Source organism: Ranitomeya variabilis, chromosome 5 (genome assembly GCF_051348905.1).
Source record: "Ranitomeya variabilis isolate aRanVar5 chromosome 5, aRanVar5.hap1, whole genome shotgun sequence".
In the NCBI taxonomy this organism is placed as follows: domain Eukaryota; kingdom Metazoa; phylum Chordata; class Amphibia; order Anura; family Dendrobatidae; genus Ranitomeya; species Ranitomeya variabilis.
Genome location: NC_135236.1, coordinates 261,572,116 through 261,595,089, shown reverse-complemented (window position 1 = coordinate 261,595,089; position 22,974 = coordinate 261,572,116). Strand labels below are relative to the sequence as shown.

The window sequence follows — 22,974 nt, the reverse complement described above, 5'->3', positions numbered from 1 at the left end:
TGGCTGGATCTCGCAGGACCAGTCTGACAGCACCGCGAGAAGGAGAACTTTCTCACGATTGATGTACTGTCAGATAGGTAATAGGAGTTCACAGGGAGACACTAAGCACATGCTGCTCAGTGTCTTCTGCTGGATGATAGGCTGTATGGTCGCAACATGCAACGTTGCAGCCTGCCATCTAGATGTAGCAGAGCTAGATCCGTCGTGGATCAAATGGATTAACATCTTCTGTGCGTCGGTGGAATGGGCGAGGTCGTAACTATTTATAATTTAGAGTTATTAAAGGAGTCTGTCATTCTTTCAATTAAAATGACGTGTGTGTGTGTGTGTGTGTGTGTGTGTGTGTGTGTGTGTGTGTGTGTGTGTGTGTGTGTGTGTGTGTGTGTGTGTTTTTATACAATATGACTATGGGGTTAGTAATGGAGGCGTCTCATTGACGCCTCTCCATTACTGAACTCGGGGCTTGATGTTACGCGACAATACAAAGGTGACATCAACCCGCCAACTGTTATCCCACTTGCCACCGCTACAGGGCAAGTGGGAAGAGCGAGGCTAAGTGCCAGAATTGGGGCATTAAGCGATACACCTTTCCTGGGGCGGCTGAGAGATGATGTTTTTAGCCTGGGGGGGGGTGCCGTATCAATGGCCGCTTCCTAGGCTATTACTATCAGCCCGCATCACCCCACCTCTGCCGACACCATGCCTCTTGTGACCCTGCTCTGCCAGCCCTCAGGTAAGATACTGTAAATTCGGACAATAAGATGGACCCCCATCTTATAAAAAAAATCTTTTTTTCTGCAATTTTCACCCCAAATTTGGGGTGCGCCTTATGGTCCGGTGCGTCTTATAGTCCGAAAAATATGGTATATATCCATCTATTCTATGCATATATATCTATTCTATTGTAACCGGTCAGTGTGATTTTACTGTATGCGGCACATGAATTGCCAGCTTTTCAAAGGACACCGGTGCGTAAAAATTGGACAGCACTCGCATGGTCCAAGTGTTGTGCGATTTTTTTCATGCACCCATAGGCTTGCATTGGCGACAATCGCAGTGTGCTGAATACACCTGAGAAAATAAATGCTGATGTGATCTGCCTTACAGATTAACACTGGTCCGAGTGCTATGCGATGTTTTCTCGCATAGCACTTGACGATATTCTACGGTAGTGTGACGCCGGCCTTACAAAGCTTCTCTTATCCCTTCTAATGTTAAATATGGACGGCATACAGACTACATACTGACGCCATCCGTGTGCTGTACATGCTTTTCACGGACTTGCATTGGCTCTTGTCATAGGTGATTCAAGAAAATACAGACATATCCCAATGTGTTATGCAAGGACACGGTCTGTGAAAAAACACGGACATGTTAATAACATCATAGATTATAATGGGTAATGGGTACGTGTTGTATCTATGAAAAAAGGAGATACAACACTAGGTGAAGCACGGATGTGTGAGATAGGCCTAAGGACGCATTCATACCTCTGTGTATAATGTCTGTGTGCTGTCCGATTTTTTTCTCAGTTTAAAAAAAAAATTATGAGACAATGTAGATCCTATTCAGATCTGTGCTTGTGTAACATACACGGACATACAAGTCAATGGGGATCTGACAAATACGGATGCAAATCGGAACATTTCTGCTTTGATGGTAACATTCACACTGCTGCGCGAATGGAGATTATGGATATGTTCACACTGTGTCTTTCTGCCTTTTTGAATGGAAACACTGTAAAAAGTGCTGAAAAAATGCTCAAACGGAAGGACATAAAGTATTTGTTTCTGTGTAAAAATGACTTGCTGTTCATAATTTCATGTTATAGGCTTCCAAAAGGCGCCTTCTGCCATTTTCCATCTGGTAGAAGCTCAATACTTTAAAATAGAAGTGACTGGGAAGGCTAAAGAGACACCCAAAAGATGTTTGCATTTTCTCTTTGTTCAACTGATTTTTAAAAAGTCCAGAAAGAAGCAGTAAATAATATGCCCAAAAACACTGAAAAAAAATCCATAAGAAAAATACATTAAAAACTGGTACCAAAAACAATCCAAAAATCACTAAAATAAAAAAAAGACACTTTAGGTTTACAAAACTTTAGAGAAACAGATCTATTCCTTAATTCCTCTTCTGCTTGAAAAATGAACATTTTTGACCACCATAAGTCACAAGCTGAACATACCCTAAAGCTAAATTCACACATCTAGGTCCGTTTTACAAGGATGTAAAAATGGACAGTTTTTCTCCAATGTGTCATCCATATTGCCTCCGTGTTGCATGTGTTTTTAAAAACTAAAGGCGGGATACTATCTGACCATTTATTTATCCACTGACTCCTTAAAATTGATCTGTGAAAACCATAACACTGAAGTAAGGCCGGGGTCATACCATGTTTTAGCCACATGTCATTGGCTGCATCGGGGTGTCTGTCTTCAGCCCGGAAAAACGGGATTTAGGCGCCACGGACTTTAATGAAGCAGCCACTTTGTGCTCTGTCTGAGCTCATTTTCAACAGTATCCGACTTTATCAGGTGGCCACAAAAAGGCAGTGGACCATATTTTTGTGCCCATCTGAAATAAGTGGATACGGCCAAAAATGAGGTCAGAGAGCACAAAGTGACTGTCTGCTTAAAGGGAACCTGTCACCCCCAAAATCGAAGGGGAGCTAAGCCCACCAGCATCAGGCTCTGCTCTAGATAAGCCCCTGATGCAGGTGGGCTTAGCTCACCTTCGATTTTGGGGGTGACAGGTTCCCTTTAATTCAAGCTAATTGTGGTGTTGTTCAATGTGCCAGAGTCCTGTTTTTTTCAGGACTTTAAATGGAAGTCCCAAAGGAGCCACCGACGTGTGGCCAAAACATGATATGATCCCAGCCTAACTAGTATGTACTCAGTTTTATAAAACGGATGAGAATAGGACATCTTCTGAGGCTCGTGGACAGAGACACTGATCAGTTTTGTTTTTTATTTTTTTTAAATAAAGGACATGTGTATGGATAAATTAATTTTTATGGGCAGGTGTGCTGCCTGAGAAAAAAAAGCTCAGTATACAGATATGAAAAATGGAAGTACAACTTATTTTAATCACAATCCTTTAGCATTTCAAAATCACATTTTTCATGGCAAAGACGTCCACAGCCTTAAATATGTATGCCAAGTATCCCATGGACTTATGCATGCTCCCATGGGATCTACAGCTACAGCGCTGTTCAGCTAATTTAGTTACAGAAGTGAATACTTTTTTTCAAAATATTTGGACCTATTGAAACATGCTGAAAAGTGAAATATCTGCATTATTCTGTGGACTCATTCATGGCTCCAGAATATGGCTCCTATACAGGGTCCTCAATGACGGAATCCGGAACCAGCGTGTCACTGAATATACTGCGCCCACACAGAGGTATATTATTAGTGTGATTAAGGGGGCTTTCCAGCTCTGTAAATTCGATGATCAATCAGCTGGTTGAAGGGTCTGCGATACTTCGCCTTCATTATTACATGGCTCTACACAGCACTATACTTTAAGGCTATGTACCCACGTTGCGGACTCATGTGAGGATTTTTCCGCACCATTTTTGAAAAATCCGCAGGTAAAACGCACTGCTTTTTACCTGCGGATTTACTGCTTTTTTGTGCGGATTTCACCAGCGGTTTTACACCTGCGGATTCCTATTATGGAGCAGGTGTAAAACGCTGCAGAATCCGCACAAAGAATTGACATACTGCGGAAAATACAAAGTAGCGTTTCCATGCGGTATTTTCCACACCATGGGCACAGCGGATTTGGTTTTCCATGGGTTTTCATGGTACTGTAAACCTGATGGAAAACTGCTGTGAATCCGCAGTGGCCAATCCGCACCGTGTGCACATAGCCTTAGAAGCAGATTGATGATGTAGCTTAGTTCCATAATCTTAACAGCCATGTACAACCTTGCACAGAATTTTTAGTTTTGTTCATTGGCTTCCTAAATAAAAAAGGCAGCAGCTTTCTAAACTGTCTTTATTAAAAATGTTTTACCATTTCTTTGCTGCAGAGCATCGGTTCACTTAGTGTTGGGGCTTGTTCAGACAAGGTGTTTTCGGTCCGTATTATTTCCGTCTGTAGACCGATCAAATATGGACATCAGTAAAGCAAAGGTGCCAAAGCACCAATGGCCAGCATAGAGGGGAAAAACTGCAGTATGCAGTATAAAGGCTAAGTTCACACTAGGCTTTATTTATGCTAATATTCAGCTCCCTTGTACAGTACCAGCAAAGCCTATGAGATTTCAGAAATTTCATGCACACAAATAGTTTTTTTTGTCATTAGCATTTTGTGCTTTGCATGGGTTTTTTTTGGACACGTCACTTCTTTGAATGAGTGGTGAAAAAAAAAACGCACCAAAAATGCAAGTGTTATGTTTTGCTACTTTTTTGGGGCCAAAACTTGATTGAATAGGAGAGGGTTTGTAACCCCTTCATAACCGGAGGTATTTTTGTTTTTGCATTTTTTAATTTTCGATCAATATGTCCATGTGAGGGCTTGTTTTTTGCGGGACGAGTTGTACTAACTAAAAGACACCATTGGTTTTAACATATCGCACACTGGAAAACTATAAAAAAAATTCCAAGTGCTGTGAAATTGCAAAAAAGTGCAATTCCACAGTTTTTTTACTATGTTCACTAAATGCTAAAACTGACCAGTCATTGTAATTCTCCGTGTCATTACAAGTTCACAGACACCAAACATGTCTAGGTTTTTTTAAGTGGTGAAAAAAAAAAAAGTCACCATTTTCCAAGACTTGTAGCATCTCCATTTTTCGTGAGTTGAGGCTGGGAAAGGGCTTATTTTTTGCGCGCAGAGCTCAAGTTTTAATTGATACCATTTTGATGTAGATAAGATCTTTTGATTGCCCGTTATTGCATTTTATTGCAATGTAGTGATGACCGAAAAAAAAAAAACAATTCTGAGAATTTTTATCTCGTTACGCCGTTTTCCGATCTGACGATTCTGAATGTGGAGATACCAAATATGTGTATATTAGATTTTTGTATTGTTTTACTTTGAATGGGGGAAAGGGGGGTGATTTGAACTTACATTTTTATTTAAATATTTTTACTTTTTTTTTTTTGCATGCTTCAATAGTCTGCATGGGAGGCTAGAAGCTGCAGTTGTCTAATCGCCTCTGCTACACACAGGCAATGATCAGATCGCCTATGTGCAGCAGAACTGCTCACTTGCCATCAGCGCCGACAACCAGGATTTCCGTTGCACTTCCAGTAAGCACAAGTTAAATGAAGCAGTTAGAGATTGACAGTGGCATTTAACAGGTTAACAGCCACGGGTGGATTGCTATTCCACCCGTGGCTGTTAAATGCGCATATCAGCTGTTTAAAACAGCTGACGTGCAGGGAAAGATGTGGGCTCAGCACCGGATCCCACATCAAAGGGAGGGATTCCGACGTGAAAGAATTATTACGCCAAGTGTCGGAAAGGGGTTAAACGCTAAACTTCATCAGCATGCACAAGAGACAAATCTAGCATGCCAGAACAGCTGCAAAAAAAAAAAAAAAAAAAATCACAAAAAAACGCATAAAAAAAATGAAAAGGAAAACATGCTTTCTTTTCTGCTTTTTCTTTCCTGCAGAAAAAAAAACGCTGAAAAAACACCTGGTGTGAACTTACCCTTAAGTATGGAATGTGCTATGGACCAGAATAGTTCATGCAGTAGAAGATGGCTCTTGCACCCATGTACAATGCGGAGCCAATCATTAGAGAGAGTTTTTGGTATGGTAGTCTGAACAAGGCCTTCAAAATAACAGCAGGGAGGAGGCCGTAAGTAAATCTCCAAACTAAGGAGAGATCTCAGAGAGCACAGGAAACAGGCTATAGAAAAAGAAAAAATAGGAGCTATCTGGATATATGGGCAGTGAGAACAGCAGCCCCCCTGGACACACACCGACTGCACATCCAGCCTATGTTACTGGGATACACTCCCACAAGAGAAAAGGCCGAAACTTGGATAAAACTGTATTTCTGAGGGGGACTTGAAAATGAATGAATATTGCAGATTGAAACTCAGAGGGGACATTTAGTTAATAAAATTGCACCAACATTCAGTACAGTACCAGTCATTAGAGACCCGAAGATCCAGGGGTAGCCCATCTCTACCACTCATTAGTTTGGACACCTATTCATGCAATGGTTTCCTTGTTCTAATTGGAATGTGCACATTGCAGGTTCAGACTGAAGGCCACACAAACCACAGAAGGATCACATATGGAAAAAATCAGCAAAGAAGCACATGTGAAACAAAGCAGAAAGTATGTTAATTCTTAGATTTATCAAAGCACCCCCTGTTTCTCTGATGACAGCTTTACACATCCTCGGTATTCTCTCAAACAGCTTCATCAGGACTTGGGAGCGTTCCCAGAGGTGCTGAGCACTTGTTGGCTGCTTTGCCTTTACTCTAGCTCATCCCAAACATCTCAACTAGGATGCAGTCAGGCGATTGTGAAGGCAATGTCATGCGACGTAGCACTTCATCCTTCTCACTGTTGGTCACACGGCCCTTACATAGCCTAGAGGTGTGTGTTGGGTCATTGCCTTGGGGCAACATAAAGGATGGTCCCACCAAGTGCAAACCAGATGGGACGGCGTGACCCTGCAGAATGCTGGGGCAGCCATCATGGGTAAATGAGCCTTGAATTTGGATTAAATCACCTTCACACCATCAAACCTCCTCCTCCATGCTTTATAGTGGGCTCTACACATGTAGATACCATCCGCTCACCTTTTCTGTGGCTCACACTTGTATGTGGGTCTTTACTAAACATCTCAAATTTTGAGTCATTGGACCACAATACATATTTCCACTTATCTAATGTCAATTGCTTGGCCCAAACAAGTCTCATCTCTTTTTGCGATCCTCGGTAGTGGCTTCTTTGCAGCAATTCAACCATACAGGCCTGCTTCTCTCCTCTGGACAGAGGATATTGAGATGTTTCGTGTGTGAAGATATCCCTGACGTCACAGGTGCCACCTTCCCTATCCAGAAGTGAACAGCAGCGGAATAACACTCACATTAGAGGCCATTTGAACATCACTGACAAACGTCCTGATTTAGTCAAAGTTTCGGATCAAATTTTCATCAATGTTTACATTTTTATCATCAGAAATTTATCACATTTTCTCATTAAAAAAAAAGGTTTGCCAAGCCTCTCTTATCAAGAAGTCTCAGAAAAACGGCATATGGATAGCGTCCGTTTTTTTCACAAACCATAGACTTCCATTGGTGAGTTTGTTCCATGAATTGGATCAAAGTCAAACATATCTCTGTATATACAGACCTTATCAGCCTTACAAATCCTAGATAAATGACGAAGCTTTGCCGAACAGAGGTGTCATTTTATAGGAGAATATCAAGGATTATTTGAATTTAAAAATGTCAACCCTCACATCTTCCCCCTCACCTCTTGACATCATCTATCAACAGAGATTTAGGGGGTCCCCATACACGCAAGATGGTCAGTTCAATTAACCTTAACCTAATGTATATGGGTGTGCAACTCTGACATCACTATACTGTATTACACCGATGCTAAGGCTATGTTCACACGTTGCTTTTTGCTGCACCTTTTTATGCAAATTAAAAGCTGCTTTTTACAGTACCAGCAAAAGCTATGAGATTTTCTGGGTTTTTTTTCCTGACTGAATTGCTTTTTTGAGGTCTGCAGCAAGTCAATTCTTTCAGCATTTTTGCAGCGTTTTTTCACCCATAGAAAGCAATGGGCAAAAAACCCGAAAAAAAACTTTGCCATTAGTTTTTGCAGCATTTTTGGTGGAAATACACAGACACAGCAGAATGTGAAACCCATTTATTTTTGTGATTTTCCCAGTCGTAAAGCAAAATGTCTTGGTGCCCTCATCTGAGAATGGCTGTTAGGCCAGCGTCACACAATGTACGGTATATATAATAAAAATAAAAAAACGCTCCGTTTTTCACAGCCAAGATTCGCAGAAATGTTCCCGAACAGTGATCCGTATGTCAGACGTTTGCAATGAGAGGATGAGATTTTTCCCTCATTAAAGTATCTGTGTGACATCCGTATGGCGAGATTTTCTGGACATATAATGGATCCATGGCCTCAAATATTCATGAAAATACATATACATACATATATATTGTCAGTGAGACACATATATATCTTAATATTTCATACAGAGCTAGATAGCAGAATAGCTGATAATTCAATTGTCGGGTTCTGTAAAATTACTACAGAACCCGACAGGATATGAGACATGGTTTACATACAGTAAACCATTGCATATCGGTTAGATTTTTATATGTCCCTCACTAATAATATTAGTAGTGTGTGTGTACAATTTTGGAGCTGTAGGTGTTAAATTAAAGAATTAATTCATGAAAAAACTGGAGTGAGCTCCCGCACAATTTTCTCCACCAGAGAGGGAAAGCCAGTGTCTGAGGACAGATATTAATTGCCTAGATAGGGATCATGGTTATTGCCCCCTCCCCCCCCCCCCCCGGCTAAAAAAAAAATCTCTTCCCACTGCCCTGCGGCGATGGCATATGGGGTAAAAAGGGGTTAATGTCACCTTGCTATTGTAAAGTGACATTAAGCCTGGTTAATAATGGTGATGTGTCAATAAGGCACCTATCCATTATTAATTCATTAGTATGTATGGGTTAAAAAAAATACATACATTAAGAATAAAGTCTTTTAATGAAATAATTAAACACACAGGTTTAATATCTTTATTACACTCTCAATCCAAGTGAAGCCCTCGTTCTTCTGTAAAAAATCCAAAATAAAAAAGCAACAATATCCCATACCTGTCCACCGTACAGTCAAGTCCCACGCTGCAATCCATCTCAAGGGGTTAAATAATTTATAACCCGGAGCCTGCTAATGATACCGGCCAGGCTGTAAACCAGGGATGAATGAATGTATGAATGAAAAGCTGCCTGCACAGTCTCCCACCCGACCGGACAAGGACTCATTAGCGTGGGAAAGTTTCTGAACATTTTCCCACGCTGTCAAGTTCACCTCAGGTCAGGCTGTGACACTGCGCATGCTCAGTGACGTCAGCAGTAGTCGGCCCCGCCTGACCTGAGAGGCTGTGCAGGCAGCTTTTCATTCATTCCTCCATGGTTTACAATCTGGACGGTAGCATTAGCACCACTCCCAGTTGTAAACTATTTAACCCCTTGAGATGGATTGCAGCGTGGGACTTGACTGTACGGCAGACAGGTATGGGATATTGTTGCTTTTTTATTTTAGATTTTTTTACCGAAGAACGAGGGCTTCACTTGGATTAAGAGTGTAATAAAGATGATAAACCTGTGTGTTTCATTAAAAGACTTTATTCTTAATGTGTGTGCATTTTTTAACCCATTCATACTATAGGATTAAGAATGGATAAGTGTCTTATTGACACCTCTCCATTATTAACCAGGCTTAATGTCACCTTACAATAGCAAGGTGACATTAAACCCCTTATTACCCCATATGCCATGGCTACAGGGCAATAGGAAGAGAGAGGTTAAGTGCCTTGAATAATTCCTTGGAAAACTATGTGTAAATTACATAGATAATTGCTCTATGTAAGAGCTCATGTTAAAAATCACATTGCAGTTGGATGCTAGGTGTTAAAAAAATAAATTAATTTAAAAAAAAAAAAAAAAAAAAGATGATCAGGACTGCACTGGCATAACACTCGTCCCACTTTTCTGGACAAACTCGGACTGTTTTTGTTTTCTTTTTGATGGGTATGAGCCCTACTAAAAAAAATTTTATGCAGAGCGCATTGGAGACATATATACAGCAATCTAGAATGCTGCATATGAAGGTGTACAAGTGCTGACCCTACATTCTATGGGAAAAACCTAATGACACATTCCTTTTAATTTCTCCATTGTCTGAGTCTGCAGATGTCGGACTGCACTGGGATGACATCAGAGTGCAGTCTGATGATTCCCACGCACCCATAAACTTGAATGAGTGGGCACGATACAAATTCTGGAGCCACTTGTGTGACTCCAGTCTTATCCAGGGCTATACACACACAAAAAAAAACTCCCAGAACTTTCTTGTTTTTCTGTATGTCTGATTTATTTTACCAGGTCCACAGTCTTTATACGTTTATAAAGAACCTTAATATAGCAGACTTAACTAGCATCAGTCATAAAAATCGGTTCCCAATTTTACGTTACATGGAGACCCTTCAGCACACTATACACATTGCTTATTTTAGGCAGCACCATGTCTACCACGCATCGTCTTATCAGTTTGCTGTTCTTCGTCATGACAGGTTCTTCACAATATCTGAGCTCATGCACTCTGCCTTATGAGGCTCCGGTTTGTCCAGAAGAACCAATATAGCAGTCATGTGCATGAACCTTAAGGTGGATTCACATTTCTGCACGTATTTTGCATCTGCCCTACAGAAACATGTGCTCGGCATCATAACAGCCATTCAGATGAATGAAACCGTCACAACATTTCTACAACAAAATCTGCAGAGAAAGTGTAGAATCCATTCAAGATGAGCCACATCTATCACATAGGGCAGCCCGCGGGGATACATTTGGCACATCTTATTACTGCCAGCTCTAAGTTTACATTGCCTACCCATTATGAAATGTGGGCCATAGTATTTCTACACTGAGCACTAGTGATGAGCGAATGTGCTCGGATAAGGAGCTATACAGCTTATCCTATAGCGCCTTCTCCAATAACACCTCATCCTATAGCGTCTTCTCCCACATCGCCTTCTCCTACAACACCTCATCCTATAGCGTCTTCTCCCGCAGCGCCTTCTCCTACAACACCTCATCCTATAGCGTCTTCTCCCGCTTCACCTTCTCCTACAACACCTCATACCGCGGCGCCTTCTCCTATAACACCTCATCTTATAGCGTCTTCTCCCGCAGCGCCTTCTCCTGTAACACCTCATCCTATAAAGCCTTCGCCTACAACACATCATCCCACAGCGCCTTCTCCTATAACACCTCATCCTATAGCGTCTTCTCCTACAACACCTCATCCTATAGCGTCTTCTCCTATAACAACTCATCCTATAGCGTCTTCTCCTACAACACCTCATTCTATAGCGTCTTCTCCCGCAGCACCTTCTCCTACAACACCTCATACCGCAGCGTCTTCTCCTATAACACCTCATCCTATAGCTTCTTCTCCCGCAGCGCCTTCTCCTATAACACCTCATCTTATAAAGCCTTCTCCTACAACACATCATCCCACAGCGCCTTCTCCTATAACACCTCATCCTATAGCGTCTTCTCCTACAACACCTCATCCTATAGCGTCTTCTCCTATAACAACTCATCCCATAACGTCTTCTCCCGCAGCGCCTTCTCCTACACCTCATCCTATAGCATCTTCTCCCGCAGCACCTTCTCCTACAACACCTCATACCGCAGCGCCTTCTCCTACATCTCCTCATCCTATAGCGCCTTCTCCTATAATACCTCATCCTATAGCGCCTTCTCCTATAACAACTCATCCTATAGCGCCTTCTCCTATAAAACCTCATCCTATAGCGCCTTCTCCTATAACACCTCATCCTATAGCGCCTTCTCCTATAACACCTCATCCTATAGCGCTTTCTCCTATAACACCTCATCCTATAGCGCCTTCTCCTATAACACCTCATTCTATAACGCCTTCTCCTACAACACATCATCCTATAGCGTCTTCTCCCGCTTCACCTTCTCCTACAACACCTCATACCGCGGCGCCTTCTCCTATAACACCTCATCTTATAGCGTCTTCTCCCGCAGCGCCTTCTCCTGTAACACCTCATCCTATAAAGCCTTCGCCTACAACACATCATCCCACAGCGCCTTCTCCTATAACACCTCATCCTATAGCGTCTTCTCCTATAACAACTCATCCTATAGCGTCTTCTCCCGCAGCGCCTTCTCCTGTAACACCTCATCCTATAAAGCCTTCGCCTACAACACATCATCCCACAGCGCCTTCTCCTATAACACCTCATCCTATAGCGTCTTCTCCTACAACACCTCATTCTATAGCGTCTTCTCCCGCAGCACCTTCTCCTACAACACCTCATACCGCAGCGCCTTCTCCTATAACACCTCATCCTATAGCGTCTTCTCCTATAACACCTCATCCTATAGCTTCTTCACCCGCAGCGCCTTCTCCTATAACACCTCATCTTATAAAGCCTTCTCCTACAACACATCATCCCACAGCGCCTTCTCCTATAACAACTCATCCTATAGCGTCTTCTCCTACAACACCTCATCCTATAGCGTCTTCTCCTATAACAACTCATCCTATAGCGTCTTCTCCCGCAGCGCCTTCTCCTACACCTCATCCTATAGCGTCTTCTCCCGCAGCACCTTCTCCTACAACACCTCATACCGCAGCGCCTTCTCCTACATCTCCTCATCCTATAGCGCCTTCTCCTATAATACCTCATCCTATAGCGCCTTCTCCTATAACACCTCATCCTATAGCGCCTTCTCCTATAATACCTCATCCTATAGCGCCTTCTCCTATAACACCTCATCCTATAGCGCCTTCTCCTATAACACCTCATCCTATAGCGCCTTCTCCTATAACACCTCATCCTATAGCGCCTTCTCCTATATCACCTCATCCTATAGCGCCTTCTCCTATAACACCTCATCCTATAGCGCTTTCTCCTATAACACCTCATCCTATAGCGCCTTCTCCTATAACACCTCATTCTATAACGCCTTCTCCTACAACACATCATCCCGCAGCGCCTTCTCCTATAACACCTCATCCTATAACGCCTTCTCCTATAACACCTCATCCTATAGCGCCTTCTCCTATAACACCTCATCCTATAGCGCCTTCTCCTATAACACCTCATCCTATAGCGCCTTCTCCTATAACACCTCATCCTATAGCGCCTTCTCCTATAACACCTCATCCTATAGCGCCTTCTCCTATAACACCTCATCCTATAGCGCCTTCTCCTATAACACCTCATCCTATAGCGCCTTCTCCTATAACACCTCATCCTATAGCGCCTTCTCCTATAACACCTCATCCTATAGCGCCTTCTCCTATAACACCTCATCCTATAGCGCCTTCTCCTATAACACCTCATCCTATAGCGCCTTCTCCTATAACACCTCATCCTATAGCGCCTTCTCCTATAAAACCTCATCCTATAGCGCCTTCTCCTATAACACCTCATCCTATAGCGCCTTCTCCTATAACACCTCATCCTATAGCGCTTTCTCCTATAACACCTCATCCTATAGCGCCTTCTCCTATAACATCTCATTCTATAACGCCTTCTCCTACAACACATCATCCCGCAGCGCCTTCTCCTATAACACCTCATCCTATAGCGCCTTCTCCTATAACACCTCATCCTACAACGCCTTCTCCTACAACACATCATCCCGCAGCGCCTTCTCCTACAACACCTCATCCTATAGCGCCTTCTCCTATAACACCTCATCCTATAGCGCCTTCTCCTATAACACCTCATCCTATAGCGCCTTCTCCTATAACACCTCATCCTATAGCGCCTTCTCCTATAACACCTCATCCTATAGCGCCTTCTCCTATAACACCTCATCCTATAGCGCCTTCTCCTATAACACCTCATCCTATAGCGCCTTCTCCTATAACACCTCATCCTATAGCGCCTTCTCCTATAACACCTCATCCTATAGCGCCTTCTCCTATAACACCTCATCCTATAGCGCCTTCTCCTATAACACCTCATCCTATAGCGCCTTCTCCTATAACACCTCATCCTATAGCGCCTTCTCCTATAACACCTCATCCTATAGCGCTTTCTCCTATAACACCTCATCCTATAGCGCCTTCTCCTATAACACCTCATTCTATAACGCCTTCTCCTACAACACATCATCCCGCAGCGCCTTCTCCTATAACACCTTATCCTATAGCGCCTTCTCCTATAACACCTCATCCTATAGCGCCTTCTCCTATAACACCTCATCCTATAGCGCCTTCTCCTATAACACCTCATCCTATAGCGCCTTCTCCTATAACACCTCATCCTATAGCGCCTTCTCCTATAACACCTCATCCTATAGCGCCTTCTCCTATAACACCTCATCCTATAGCGCCTTCTCCTATAACACCTCATCCTATAGCGCCTTCTCCTATAACACCTCATTCTATAACGCCTTCTCCTACAACACATCATCCCGCAGCGCCTTCTCCTATAACACCTTATCCTAGAACGCCTTCTCCTATAACACCTCATCCTATAGCGCCTTCTCCTATAACACCTCATCCTATAACGCCTTCTCCTACAACACATCATCCCGCAGCGCCTTCTCCTATAACACCTCATTCTATAACGCCTTCTCCTATAACACCTCATCCTATAGCGTCTTCTCCTATAACACCTCATCCTATAGCGCCTTCTCCTATAACACCTCATCCTATAGCGCCTTCTCCTATAACACCTCATCCTATAACGCCTTCTCCTACAACACATCATCCCGCAGCGCCTTCTCCTATAACACCTCATCCTATAACGCCTTCTCCTATAACACCTCATGATATAGCGCCTTCTCCTATAACACCTCATCCTATAGCGCCTTCTCCTATAACACCTCATCCTATAGCGCCTTCTCCTATAACACCTCATCCTATAGCACCTTCTCCTATAACACCTCATCCTATAGCGCCTTCTCCTATAACACCTCATCCTATAGCGCCTTCTCCTATAACACCTCATCCTATAGCGCCTTCTCCTATAACACCTCATCCTATAGCGCTTTCTCCTATAACACCTCATCCTATAGCGCCTTCTCCTATAACACCTCATTCTATAACGCCTTCTCCTATAACACCTCATCCTATAGCGTCTTCTCCTTTAACACCTCATCCTATAGCGCCTTCTCCTATAACACCTCATCCTATAGCGCTTTCTCCTATAACACCTCATCCTATAGCGCCTTCTCCTATAACACCTCATTCTATAACGCCTTCTCCTATAACACCTCATCCTATAACGCCTTCTCCTACAACACATCATCCCGCAGCGCCTTCTCCTATAACACCTCATTCTATAACGCCTTCTCCTATAACACCTTCTCCTATAACACCTCATTCTATAACGCCTTCTCCTATAACACCTTCTCCTATAACACCTCATTCTATAACGCCTTCTCCTATAACACCTCATCCTATAGCGCCTTCTCCTACAACACATCATCCCGCAGCGCCTTCTCCTATAACACCTCATCCTATAACGCCTTCTCCTACAACACATCATCCCGCAGCGCCTTCTCCTATAACACCTCATCCTATAACGCCTTCTCCTACAACACATCATCCCGCAGCGCCTTCTCCTATAACACCTCATCCTATAGCGCCTTCTCCTATAACACCTTCTCCTATAACACCTCATTCTATAACGCCTTCTCCTACAACACATCATCCCGCAGCGCCTTCACTTATAACACCTCATCCTATAACGCCTTCTCCTATAACACCTCATCCTATAGCGTCTTCTCCTATAACACCTCATCCTATAGCGCCTTCTCCTATAAAACCTCATCCTAAAGCGCCTTCTCCTATAACACCTCATCCTATAACGCCTTCTCCTACAACACATCAACCCACAGCGCCTTCTCCTATAACACCTCATCCTATAACGCCTTCTCCTACAACACATCATCCCGCAGCGCCTTCTCCTATAACACCTCATCCTATAGCGCCTTCTCCTACAACACCTCATCCTATAGCGTCTTCTCCCGCAGCACCTTCTCCTACAACACATCATCCCGCAGCGCCTTCTCCTATAACACCTCATCCTATAGTGCCTTCTCTGCGCACTTTCGCTCTTCACTACCGACCACCAGGCAGGCTTACTATTCAATACTTAGGCCTCATTCAGACGTCCATGCTTGTTCACATAAGCAATAAAATGGTGCTAGCGTCATCAGCGTTTTGTCCGTGTAAGTTTTTACAATCAGTGTTTCACCAGTGATCTTCACAAGTGGATAAATGAATTACAAAGCTTCTCCTGTTCATTTCAGTGTTAATCACAGAAGGGGCATTGATGCCATCCGTGTGTTGGCCATGATTTTCGTGAATCCATGGACTTGTATTGGTACTTTTCATCCCTGAAGCTGGTAAAAAAACCGAACGTCTCCATGATGTTTGCATGGACATACGACTTACAAAAAAAACACAGCCAGGTGATCAGCTTCATAGATTAGAACAGGAACATGTTCTATCCGTGAAAACAACGTATAAAACGCATACATGAAAAACAGACATCTGAATGAGGCCTATTTCTGAATAAAAAGTAATGCCATTTTCTAATACACTTTGCCTTACAATTCTTCACCCTATGATATCCTTCAGCTGTCAGTACATGGAAACATCTGGCAAAGGGTACAGTCACACAGTGCAATTTTGATCGCTACGACGGCACGATTCGTGACGTTCCAGCGATGCATTTACGATATCGTAGTGTCTGACACGCTACTGCGATCCGGATCCCCGCTGAGAATCGTACGTCGTAGCAGATCGTTTGAAACTTTCTTTCGTCGTCTAGTGTCCCGCTGTGGCGGCATGATTGCATTGTGTGACACAGGTTGTATATGATGTGCGCACAGTAACCAACGGCTTCTACATCGCAAATACGTCATGAAACTATCGCTCCAGCGCCGTGTATTGCAAGGTGTGACCGCAGTATACGACGCTGGAGCGATACTTATACGACGCTGCAACGTCACGAATCATGCCGTCGTAGCGATGAAAATGGCACTGTGTGACGGTACCCTTACACCTAGGGGCTACAACCAGTACAGCCTTCAAGGGGTTGTTCACCTATAGAGATTTTTATCCATTAAATCCATGTATTTCGGGCTAAAAGTCACATTTGCAATTGGGTTTCCTTAAAATTTGTTGCATCGTTTGGCTTTTACAGGGCTCTTTGTTTCTCTGCACATTCAACTTTGATGTTGTCTGCGGTGATAAATCTTGTATATTAGGCTACTTTCACACTAGCGTCGTGCACTGCACGTTGCTATGCGTCGTTTTGTTACCACTTGCCAATCTCAGCACATTGGAAAAATCAATGACATTGGCCAATGTGAAAAAAAAAGAAAAATAATCAGCATTAAGGGTCATTTCAGTATTACATGGCCAATACTAATTCTCTACAGCAACCAACCCATCAGCAATAAGCCCTGGCGCGATGGAGCAGAAATAGGAGCAATTTCATCGCTAAAAACTTGCATTGAGTGAGAGTAGCCCAATTGCTATTTAACTGGTAACGTTTCTCCTTAGAGAGCCATTCGGCATTAGCAAAGAGGCTACTTGCACTTTTAGATTTGGGGACCATAATATGATGACTGCTAGACAGTAACCTGACATCTGTCAATGGGAACAGACTTTAACTATTTTGTGTCACAGACATGTCTGCTATCTGCTAGCCATTCATTCCCCTCCAGGGTCAAACATGCATACTGATGGAGACTGGCAGGCCACCAGTCATTGTGAGAGCCACCACTGATGGTCTACAGAACAGATAGAGGATCTTCTATGGGGCACAGTGATGACGGCAAGTATGTGATGTGGCCATGGGAGGGGGACACAAGACATCTAAACCCCTGTATACAACATGGACACTTCTAGAACTAAAGAGACTTGTAGGAACCGGCCACTAAACTAAATAAAACCCAACAGCACTTTTACCTTTCAATAGATAATTATGGAGAAACCAGATGGAGGGCACATCTGACATCAGAGACCACCGAGGGCTAATATTCCAGTAAGACCTACTCTATTGCACAGGGAATATAATGAATGGGGCCAGAGAGCTGAGGGTCTGCAATACTGCTCAATAGTCAGTGAGACCACCAGGGCTGCCCAGAACAAGGGACAACCCAGCAATGTCACCCACTGGCAGTGCCAGCTATTGCTAGGCAGCAGCGCAAACTATCCAGACACTCCTAGAAAGCAGGGCTGTGGAGTCGGAGACCATGTTGGTGGAGTTGGAGTTATGGGAATTGAAGAGTCGAAGGTTTGGCTTACCGACTCCACAGCCCTGGTAGAAAGTAAGGGCAGCAGCGAGAACTATTCCTTAAGGAGTCTGGGAAACCAGCAAAAGAATAATTACACAGCGAAAAATAACTTATTTACTGGGTTTTCCTTCCTACAAAGTGACCAAGGCTCATACATGGCATTTCATGTAAGACATGTGGGGAGCACATCATCAGATTGGCTGTAGTATAGGGGAAAACTCTGTACACTGGCACAGTCTTAATGCCACTGGGTAGAAGGGATGGCACAGGATCCTCACTGTCCGGCATCACATGGCGCATATGGTGGGCAGAAAGGGCAGCACAGCCCCCTGGGGATGTACAGACTCCAGGGGGATCACAGCCAGATGGAGACATGGTACATGCCCTGCTCATGCCAGCAGCTCCCACACAAGTGCCTGGCCACAGCTCCCACACAATTGCCTGGCCACAGCTCCCACACAAGTGACTGGCCACAGCTCCCACACAAGTGACTGGCCACAGCTCCCACACAAGTGACTGGCCACAGCTCCCACACAAGTGACTGGCCACAGCTCCCACACAAGTGACTGGCCACAGCTCCCACACAAGTGACTGGCCACAGCTCCCACACAAGTGACTGGCCACAGCTCCCACACAAGTGACTGGCCACAGCTCCCACACAAGTGACTGGCCACAGCTCCCACACAAGTGACTGGCCACAGCTCCCACACAAGTGACTGGCCACAGCTCCCACACAAGTGACTGGCCACAGCTCCCACACAAGTGCCTGGCCACAGCTCCCACACAAGTGCCTGGCCACAGCTCCCACACAAGTGCCTGGCCACAGCTCCCACACAAGTGCCTGGCCACAGCTCCCACACAAGTGCCTGGCCACAGCTCCCACACAAGTGACTGGCCACAGCTCCCACACAAGTGACTGGCCACAGCTCCCACACAAGTGACTGGCCACAGCTCCCACACAAGTGACTGGCCACAGCTCCCACACAAGTGACTGGCCACAGCTCCCACACAAGTGCCTGGCCACAGCTCCCACACAATTGCCTGGCCACAGCTCCCACACAATTGCCTGGCCACAGCTCCCACACAATTGCCTGGCCACAGCTCCCACACAATTGCCTGGCCACAGCTCCCACACAAGTGACTGGCCACAGCTCCCACACAAGTGACTGGCCACAGCTCCCACACAAGTGACTGGCCACAGCTCCCACACAAGTGACTGGCCACAGCTCCCACACAAGTGCCTGGCCACAGCTCCCACACAAGTGCCTGGCCACAGCTCCCACACAAGTGCCTGGCCACAGCTCCCACACAAGTGCCTGGCCACAGCTCCCACACAAGTGCCTGGCCACAGCTCCCACACAAGTGACTGGCCACAGCTCCCACACAAGTGACTGGCCACAGCTCCCACACAAGTGACTGGCCACAGCTCCCACACAAGTGACTGGCCACAGCTCCCACACAAGTGACTGGCCACAGCTCCCACACAAGTGACTGGCCACAGCTCCCACACAAGTGACTGGCCACAGCTCCCACACAAGTGACTGGCCACAGCTCCCACACAAGTGACTGGCCACAGCTCCCACACAAGTGACTGGCCACAGCTCCCACACAAGTGACTGGCCACAGCTCCCACACAAGTGCCTGGCCACAGCTCCCACACAAGTGCCTGGGTGCATGCAGCACGGCAGGAGCCGACCCCTGCACACCCCATAGCAGGCAGCAGCAGACATTCCGATAGAGGCAGCACATGTGCGGCTCCGGGCTGATGCCTATATAGCCTCCGTGCCGCTCGCCCAGGCTCCACACCTACAGACCCCGCACAGCTCCTGCCCTGCACACTGCGCTCCACCGCCGCCGCCGCACACAGCACCCACTTACCCGGCCGTAATCCCTGCCGGTCCCCGGGTCACTCCCTCTCCATCCCCTGCTGTCTCTCCGCCCGATGCGCTGCCCGACCCCCTGACCATATCATGCGCATGCGCGCCAAATCGGAGGTGGGGGAGAGAGCAAGGTGGTCACATCACGCCGCGGCATGATTGGCGGGCACTGAGGGGTCTTGTTGGTATAGCAACGGGCGCCATCTTGTGGCTGGCATTGCTCCTTTCTAGCTGCTGGATCGATCATGTTATCTATTCGTCCAGTTAGAACTGTGACCAGTAGATCACCATTATCTGTTCTTATCAATGCCCGCAGGTTGGGATTTCTGCACACTTTGGAAAGGTTATCCCTGAAAGTTTTAGATTTATGATGCAAACTTCACCAAAATTCTATCACAAAAACCACTGGAAAGAGGGTACTGGTGTGCTCCATATTTATTACAGCACCTCTCCATATTTATTACAGCGCCGCTCCGTATTTATTACAGCGCCGCTCCATATTTATTACAGCGCCGCTCCATATTTATTACAGCGCCGCTCCATATTTATTACATCACCGCTCCATATTTATTACAGCGCCGCTCCATATTTATTACAGCGCCGCTCCGTATTTATTACAGCGCCGCTCCATATTTATTACAGCGCCTCTCCATATTTATTACAGCGCCGCTCCATATTTATTACAGCGCCTCTCCATATTTATTACAGCGCCGCTCCATATTTATTACAGCGCCGCTCCGTATTTATTACAGCGCCGCTCCATATTTATTACAGCGCCGCTCCGTATTTATTACAGCGCCGCTCCATATTTATTACAGCGCCGCTCCGTATTTATTACAGCGCCGCTCCTTATTTATTACAGCGCCGCTCCATATTTATTACAGCACCACTCCGTATTTATTACAGCACCGCTCCTTATTTATTACAGCACCTCTCCATATTTATTACAGCACCGCTCCATATTTATTACAGCGCAGCTCCATATTTATTACAGCACCTCTCCATATTTATTACAGCACCGCTCCATATTTATTACAGCACCGCTCCATATTTATCACAGCGCCGCACCATATTTATTAAAGCTCCTCTCCATATTTATTACAGCGCCTGTTGTGAATTTGCTTTTTGCTCCCTCTAGTGGTTACTAGTTTTTTGACTCTGGTTTTTCTGTCATTCCTTTTTTCCGCACCTGGGTCGTTAGTTAGGGGTGTTGCTATATAAGCTCCCTGGACCTTCAGTTCAATGCCTGGCAACGTAGTTATCAGAGCTAGTCTGCTGTGCTCTTGTCTACTGATCCTGGTTCCAGTTATATCAGCTAAGTCTGCCTTTTGCTTTTTGCTATTTGTTTTGGTTTTGTATTTTTGTCCAGCTTGTTCCAAATCTATATCCTGACCTTTGCTGGAAGCTCTAGGGGGCTGGTGTTCTCCCCCCGGACCGTTAGACGGTTCGGGGGTTCTTGAATTTCCAGTGTGGATTTTGATAGGGTTTTTGTTGACCATATAAGTTACCTTTCTTTATTCTGCTATCAGTATGCGGGCCTCTCTGTGCTAAACCTGGTTCATTTCTGTGTTTGTCATTTCCTCTTACCTCACCGTCATTATTTGTGGGGGGCTTCTATCCAGCTTTGGGGTCCCCTTCTCTGGAGGCAAGAAAGGTCTTTGTTTTCCTCTACTAGGGGTAGCTAGATTCTCCGGCTGGCGCGTGTCATCTAGAATCAACGTAGGAATGATCCCCGGCTACTTCTAGTGTTGGCGTTAGGAGTAGATATATGGTCAACCCAGTTACCACTGCCCTATGAGCTGGATTTTTGTATTCTGCAGACTTCCACGTTCCTCTGAGACCCTCGCCATTGGGGTCATAACAGTTTGCCAGGCCAGTATTAAATGTTTAATGCATTGCAGAAGAGGGATTATAAGAAAGAAGATTCTGAGTTTTTTTTTTTTCTCCTTCCCCTTTACCTCAGAGTGGCTATGCTTGCTGCAGACATGAATGTCCAGACCTTGATTACAAGTGTGGACCAGCTGGCTACTCGTGTGCAGGGCATACAAGACTATGTTATCAGAAATCCTAGGTCAGAACCTAAAATACCGATTCCTGAACTGTTTTCCGGAGACAGGTTTAAGTTTAGGAATTTCGTGAATAATTGTAAATTGTTTTTGTCCCTGAGACCCTGTTCATCAGGAGATTCTGCTCAGCAAGTAAAAATTGTTATTTCGTTCTTACGGGGCGACCCTCAGGATTGGGCTTTTTCGCTGGCGCCAGGAGATCCGGCATTGGCTGATCTTGATGCGTTTTTTCTGGCGCTCGGTTTACTTTATGAGGAACCCAATCTTGAGATTCAGGCAGAAAAGGCCTTGCTGTCTATGTCTCAGGGGCAGGACGAGGCTGAAGTGTATTGCCAAAAATTTCGGAAATGGTCCGTGCTGACACATTGGAACGAGTGTGCACTGGCCGCTAATTTTAGAAATGGCCTTTCTGAAGCCATTAAGAATGTTATGGTGGGTTTTCCCATTCCCACAGGTCTGAATGATACTATGGCACTGGCTATTCAAATTGACCGGCGGTTGCGGGAGCGCAAAACCGCAAATTCCCTCATGGTGTTGTCTGAACAGACACCTAATTCGGTGCAATGTGATAGAAAAACCGCAAATTCCCTCATGGTGTTGTCTGAACAGACACCTGATTTAATGCAATGTGATAGAATCCTGACTAGAAATGAGCGGAAAATTCATAGACGCCGGAATGGCTTGTGCTACTACTGTGGTGATTCTACACATGTTATCTCAGCATGCTCTAAACGTATAGCTAAGGTTGTTAGTCCTGTCACCGTTGGTAATTTGCAACCTAAATTTATTCTGTCTGTAACTTTGATTTGCTCACTGTCATCTTATCCTGTCATGGCGTTTGTAGATTCAGGGGCTGCCCTGAGTCTCATGGATCTCTCATTTGCTAAGCGCTGTGGATTTACTCTTGAACCATTAGAAAATCCTATTCCTCTTAGGGGTATTGATGCTACACCATTGGCAGCAAATAAACCGCAGTATT

The 22,974-nt window shown here is 44.8% G+C and overlaps 1 protein-coding gene across 2 annotated transcripts in view; it reads right to left on the bottom strand.

Moving 5' to 3' along the window:
- TLN2 (talin 2) overlaps positions 1 to 20,054 on the bottom strand; it is a 248,215-nt gene extending 228,161 nt beyond the window's left edge. For both annotated transcript variants that reach the window (XM_077264168.1, XM_077264170.1), the window contains exon 1: positions 19,931 to 20,054. The gene's annotated coding sequence lies outside the window, so the exon portion shown is untranslated. The remainder of the gene's footprint in view (positions 1 to 19,930) is intronic.
- Between the last annotated feature and the right edge of the window lie 2,920 nt (positions 20,055 to 22,974).